Source organism: Limulus polyphemus, unplaced genomic scaffold (genome assembly GCF_000517525.1).
Source record: "Limulus polyphemus unplaced genomic scaffold, Limulus_polyphemus-2.1.2 Scaffold570, whole genome shotgun sequence".
NCBI lineage: Eukaryota > Metazoa > Arthropoda > Merostomata > Xiphosura > Limulidae > Limulus > Limulus polyphemus.
The window spans coordinates 221,349-228,660 of record NW_013666180.1 but is presented as its reverse complement, the minus strand read 5'-3'; the positions used below and the strand labels follow the sequence as shown (position 1 = coordinate 228,660).

Genomic DNA, 7,312 nt, shown 5'->3' with positions numbered 1-7,312 from the left:
TATTCTCTAAAGTTAACTAAAGGAACAGTATAATGATGAAAGCTGAGATTCTATTCAAACACCAAGCTTTCGATAGAAAAAGTGTGGGAAGTCCCAGTAATGCAGGGATTTTCTTCTCCATGTAAAGCCGTGACAGCTCAGTCTGCTATGTGATCATTAGCCGATTAAGTGATATGTCCACTTCCATTCCTATCTTGTTTGGTTTCTTTTTTTCTAGTTCAGTAGCCAGTCTTAAATAACTTTTGTGTGTATGTATGTGCATATATTTATATATCAAATTTCCAGTTGGATTTAATTTAAAATTACTCTTACGCCGTAGTTGCTAGGAGACCTGTGGTTTCGCAAACCTGTTTACAGCAAATCGGAAATGACGTCTTCTGGTTTATCTCTATTGTAGATGCAATCCATGATTTTATCCCTTTGAAGTAACTGACGCTTTAATTCTCTGTTAGGAACGTTTTGAAACCTTAATCTAGCTAGCTACATTGTTCAAGGCGTCATGGTAATGTAACGTTAGGTTTGAAGAAATACATTTTGCCAATAAACAGATATAAGAAGACTAATTTTTCTGAAGACTTAGAAAACGTTTATTTACCAGAGATCATTAGCATGACTGTTACATCATATGTTAACATTTGACTTGCAGCAACATAAAAGAGCCACCTTTTTAAAGACTCTTTTCTTCCACTAAATTTAAAGGTTGAAGACATAACGAACTTAATCATTCAGTTATTCAATGTAATTCAATTTCTATTATAAACATTTTTCAAAGCAGCCTGTGGTGGCTCAACAGTAAACTTGGGATTTGTAACACTAAAAATTGAGGCTCAATATTTGCGATAGACACAACGCAGCTGCTTCGTTGTGTAGACTACGCTTATAAACGAACAAACAACGAAAAACAAATCCTTATTTCCAACTCCGATACACCCCTTCCCGACGGCAAGTCGAACTTGCCTGTATCTTGATAATACGGAAGATGTCATTAGTCAGCTTCGTTTGCTCGGATGTTGAAGTGACCAATGAGCAGACGTGAAGTACTGCAATCTGGCAATGATTTTAAAGAGCTAAAAATGCCCGTGCTTTGCTTAAACAACACTCGGAGAAATGTTAAGTTCTATAATTTTTATATATATGATAACATGCAAAGGTGTATATCAAGGTACAATCTATCATAATTACGTCGAGATGTAACTGTAAACACCAGTTTTCTGCTAATCTGGATGAAGTTCTAAGTAAGAATCGAATGAATAATCTGTAAGGAGTAAGGGTGGTTCTTAAATAATAGAACATCTGCCTTTTTCTCTCTAACTACCAAGAAAGTTAGCGATCGTGGCCTTCCACGGATTCTTATCCTTTGTTATTTTCAACACTTCTCCTGCATTCTGGTTCATCCATTTACTGAGACCACTGATGTAAAAGTCACTCTCGATATACCCCTGCTTCGTTTCCCTTCTATTTTTTTTTCTCTTGTCAATAAATGTCCTGGCTTGTCTTTTCTCACGGCATGACCCAGGAACTGGAGTTGTCTTCTTCTACTTGTTGTTATCATATCTCTGTGTTTCTGCTCTTCTCAGTACCTCTTCATTCGCCACATAATCCGTCCACAATATCCTTAACATTCTTCTTAGAACCACATCTCAATTGCTTGAAGTTTCTTTTCCAAAGTTGGTGAAATAAACAGAGCTTTCCTCGAAACTACGTGGAAACGATCTGTATTGTATGTATATCAAACCTTATATATACTGCGAACCGTGGTGTCTGTCCAAACGTTTGTCTGTCTCCCATTTACGACGACCGCTTTCCGCGCTGCGTTTGAAAAGCTGCGTGTGCAGGCAAAGCTCAACGTTCACTTTTGAAATGACAGAACAGGCATGAATAATGTTGATGCCAAATTTTATTTCGTAAACAGGATCTTTTACACTAAATTGTTAGGAATTAATCACACTATTATTCACATTTCAAAATGTGACGTAACTTAAAGAATAAAAATGTAGATTCACTGTATGTTATTGTTGAGTGGCTCTTAGCAGGACTGAAATGCTCAGCAATTACTTTTTGCAGTGGGCGATATAAGTAGCTCAGAGCTTTGGCTCTGAGTGAAACCAAGAGTGCAACAAAATTAACCTTTTTGAAGTCCATGAAATAATTTAAATTTATAGATTAACTTAAAACTTATCCCGTCACCGGGGATGGATACTTTTGCTCATATACATTATATTAAACTGTCAGTAAATCAAAACTTAGTTTTTATATTAAGACTGGAGTTGGTTGCTTGCTGTGGCAAGTTGAGAAAAGTTAAATGAATTGGTTAGTGGATCAATGAACAACCTCAGTTAAGTGAAGACTTTCATGGCCTGGTGGTTAGGACATTGGACTCGCAATCTGTGGGTCGTGGGATCGAATCTTGTCACCGAACATTCACCATTTCAGTCGTGGGGGACGTTATAATGTGATGGTCAATCCCACTATTCACTGGTAAAGAATAGCCCAAGATTTAGCAGTGAGTGGCGATGACTAGCTCCTTCCCTCTAATCTATCACTTCAAATTTATGAAAGGTCAGCGCAGATAGTCCTCGATTAGCTTTGAGTGAAGTTCAACAAAAACAATTGTGTGAATTTGTATAGGTGTAACTCAATTTTAGATGGATATTTTCAAACTTCAAATATATAGTATAAATTTAAAAATGTTTTGATAATTGATCTCATTTCTAAATGGAATTTAAGTAGAATATAAAACTGCTTTTCCAGAATACGTTAAACTAACCCTGTTAGATATACATGACTGTTAAAGTTTATTGCGAGGATTATGATTTAGATAGTTTAAGTATAGCGTGAGTGTTAAATTTAGTTATTTTTACAAGTAGTTTATCGCAGGTTTGTTTACTTAACCTTGCGAATCATACATTGTTATGTCAATTGTTGTGAATATGCACTTGTTGTATTATCGCATCATGTTACTAGAACCTTCTAAGCTTTCTCATTATTTTAATTAAGTATTATTGTATCATAATATCTCGTAGTGTATGGAATGTTCAAGGCTTTGGTTAGTCCATAAGAACACGTACAAAATGTAGTTCCAGTTAGTTGGATAGAGATAGAGGGTGTAGCTAAACCCGTGGTTTGAGTAGTTAATCATATCTAGAATATTTTTCACATCCTCTCTATCATTACGAAAGGGTAAACCCCACACGTATCTTCCTAACTACCCCTCTGTACAGTTGGTTGATTCCGAATTCCCATAATTCATCTCGTTTACGATCTACTTCCCAGTTTTTTGAGCGAAACCCAATAGTAAAGTTGAGGTAGTCAAGTGATAACGTTAGAGTAAAAATAGAATTACTCTTTACAAAATGAGTATGCACGAAGCCCGACTTGGTGAGTTATCTTGGTAGTAAATAAATAAATGCTGTCCCTCTATTAAACTGATTTTTGTTTTTAGGAGTAGACGTGATGTATATTTTCATTTTTTAGAACAATGACTTAACTTGTGTAGCAAAGAGCTAGCATTTAAAACCGTGCACACATCCCTGTGAGTGTGACTGTGCGAGAGGATGGCTTCACAGTTAAACCGTCTTATGCCTGAAAGTGCGGAAAAGCATATTCTTTAATCCAAATTAATTTGGATTAATGTTTGTGATTAGCTTTATTTTTATTTTCTGAAAGAGACTAAGGTGAGTATTTTGTATGATGAAGACAAACAGTTTCATTGGTTCTTGCTCAGTAATACTTGGGTTTTATGCATTCTATTTTCGAAATTTAATTTGAAAGTTATCAAATTTAGAAGTATCGTATATGAATGCGTGTGTGATAGTATTTTCAGAGAATTAAACTTTAAGTTAAAACTGTGACACCTTAAAATTAGCAGCAGCTCGAACAAAGAATGTATTTAGCAATAAAGAAAGTCTGCGTCTTAATATCACAGTTTAACAATCTGATAATGATATATTGGAAGCTATATCAGTTAAAATTAAATGTTGATGAGTCAATGCGCAAATACAGAAAACCCTCAGTTTTATGTTAGACTTAGATTATGCACATTATAGGTGGCAGAAGTTAAGAAGAAATTGTGCAAAGAGATAATATTTTGCTTATATTTAAGTTTGTTTCTTATATGCATCTTCTGGTGGAGTGTTTAAGAAACTGAAAATGTGCAATATCAACTTCGAAAGAGAAAGGCTATTCACATGTGACGTCACCATGCCTAGTCGGTCGCATGTCTGTACTACTTGGCGGCAAGCTCGTAGTTGTATTAGTGGCTATTTATGTTCCGAAATATACGTTAATGAGCACGTTATTTGGAATTTTAAAATAAAAACAACCGCAAGTTATATATTCTGAAGCGATTTTATTCATGTAGAAATTTCTTGACATGGTTAGAATTTTCTGTTCTAATAAAAAACCTATGTAGTAAAGCCACCTATCAAGCACTTGAGGGAGCGTATTTATAAACAAGCGGTTTAATCAGACAGCAATGTTATATAGTATTAAAATATATTGTAGCTTTATGAATAGTTTTCCGGTGTCAAAATTTAAATTCAAAATTATTTCGAAGTACGAAGTTGTAGAAAATGAATACTTGTAAATGTGTTTGTGAAATAGGATAAATATATTTTCTATTCTAATATAATGTTTTTGACATAGTTGTATTTGATGCAGTGAGTTAACATACTGAAATTTCATAGTATTACGAAGTTTTAGTTGAACTTTAGAAGAGCTTCAGTGGCTTTCGAACTAGTTTCTTTTTGCGCACTTCTACTGAATCTTAAAGAAAACACTTATCACCTCCATAATATATTTCTGTTTGAAAACACTTAAAATGTTATTGAATCTTCAGAACCAGATTAAGCGAGTTCTGCTTCTAACTGTCAAAACGCGTGATAATTAATACTAATATACGAGTGTGCCTGGGAAAAAAAGATATGTCAAGAAGAACAAATGTGGAACACCAGTCTATGTCAAGGGTGTAAGATGAGGGATACCCGGAAGTATATAACATGTTACAATAATATAACTTGGAAAAATGGGTGTCTGTCAGGGTTTCACTCAGCTGAGACTTTTTTTTTTCGCAGTTAGATCTACATTGCTCTGTCGTGGAAACTTTAGTTCGATCGATTAAAAATGTGTCCCTGAAGGTGCAAATATTGGAAATGTTGTTTACAAAAGTTATGTAAACATTTTTTTCAATAAGGATAACTAATTAAAACATTAAAATTAAAGGTGGGGTGAGTACTCACGGTGTCAACATTTCTGAATATATCTTTTAAAAACTTTTATAAAGCAAGCAAACTCGCACAGAATGCATGATTGTTCGTGAAAAATGTTCTTTATAGCTCAATTTTTGTCTTTATGATCTATAAATCTAGTTGAAATAAACTCAGAACTTAATATTAAAGTTTTGACGCTAAATAATTACTCGTGTTTAGATATGGGAGAGCAATAAAACCTATTTAATATAAGGCTTATTTTGAATACTTTTTATTTGAAGCCTGCTTAATTACTAACATTTTTTTTCTTTTAAACGAACATCTCTCATCATGATGTAGTTAAGTGCACAATTATCAGGTAGCTTTTGTTGCATGTATTTAGAATTGTGTTAATATATGAGATACACTTTTGCAATTTTATAAAACGGTTAGCAGTAGTAGTTTAAAAATGTTCCAAATTCTTTTTTTTGGTAGATTTCATTGTGCGTCTTAAAGCGGTTTTAACTGAAAAATACTGTGCGAATTGAAGATAATTTTTGTTGTTTTGTAGTCATTGAGTTATACACTTTATAACTTGTTTTTAAAAAAGTAAAGAATTACCATCAAGAAGAATAAAATTCATCTTAATACCCTACTCCAGAATATACTCGTGAAAGAATGATTATTAGTTAACAGATTGATTGTAATGAATCAAATCTGGTCGGTGTTTGTGACATCGCGAAAAATTTGGGCGTTTACACTTTTAATACTGAAGTCCACACCAACAAGTGGGGAGAATCTATAGTTCTTGGTTTGTACATGTTAATGAACGTTAGAACCCGTACAAGCATATCGTATCTTGTCGTAATTCTATCACAAAATCTCATTATTGACAATTACAGTTTTGTGATCAAATTGATGTCGTGTTCGTGACACCTTGAATCTGTTCTCTTCCCACCACGGGTATCAAAACTCTATTTTTAACGTTATAATTCCTCACTTACCGCCTAACCACCAGGAGGCAACACCTTGAATAGAAGAATGCTTACAACTTTTCTTCTTTAGTTGTCGAATATTTCTGTTAGATCGCATTATAAGCTTAAGGAATTCAAACGTACTGCTATGTTTGCACAATGAGACGAACTTTAATGGTTATCATTCACCAGACGACAAATGGCTCCTTGTGGTTTTTGAAACTGAAGGAAAACCTGGAATTTCTGTTGTATTATTGATCCATGTATACAGCTACTCCTGTGCTAGCGAAGTAACCAACGTAACTTGACTCTGTCTGTGTGCTTTCCACAAGCTAATAAGGAAGGCGGTTGTTAGATGTTTCAGTATTTGGAATTTAACAAGAAGCCAATGCAATCAGTTAAAAGTTAAATGTTTTTAATTAACAAAACACCCCTTTAAATAATGCAAGTATTAACTGCATGTAATCTGAATTTTAAGAGCAAATCACATGCGCAGTTGTTGCTGTTTTTCAACAACGTTTTCTAAGTTTGTTTTATTAGTAGAGTTCAAAGAGAAATGTAATATTAGCTGTCAAGTTGGGATTAGTAGTAGTTAATTGGAATAAGAGTAATTAGCTTTGACTGCCCTCCTTATTAGGACCAGTTCTACATGGATTTGTGGAACACGATTTACCTGCGTATACAAAATAGACTAATAAGCCAGGATCTGTTGTTGTTTGAAGTTAAACACAAAGGAACACGACCGGCTATCTGTACTCTGCCCACCACGGGTATCGAAACTCGGTTCCTAGCGTAGTAAGTCCGCAGACATACCGCTGTGCCACTGGGGGCAAGTCAAAGTCTTAGTCTTATGGTTATTCTTCAAGAATAAGAAAAAAGGGACATGATCGTTGGTGCCCTTCTAGCGGGAGTGTCGTTATCATGCAAAAGAAATGTATTTTGCCCCTCTCCAAAGAAATTCGTTTTCCATAAATGTATATCGAAAAGGAATAACAGTGCAAGCGTGTGATATGGCTTCAGTCATGTTTCACATTTCCTGTACTGAAGCAAGATGAAAAGCGAAGAAAACCTCGTGAGGTATTTGATCCTGTTTCTGTTGTCCTGACAATGCCAGGCTACTGAAGCCAGTGTGTGTGTGGGGTGGGGGGGGGG

The 7,312-nt window shown here is 34.8% G+C and overlaps 1 protein-coding gene across 2 annotated transcripts in view; it reads left to right on the top strand.

Moving 5' to 3' along the window:
• Window positions 1-3,344: 3,344 nt before the first annotated feature.
• Window positions 3,345-7,312, top strand: part of LOC106459162 (sodium/calcium exchanger 1-like) — a 104,796-nt gene continuing 100,828 nt past the window's right edge. For both annotated transcript variants that reach the window (XM_022385595.1, XM_022385594.1), the window contains exon 1: window positions 3,345-3,378. The gene's annotated coding sequence lies outside the window, so the exon portion shown is untranslated. The remainder of the gene's footprint in view (window positions 3,379-7,312) is intronic.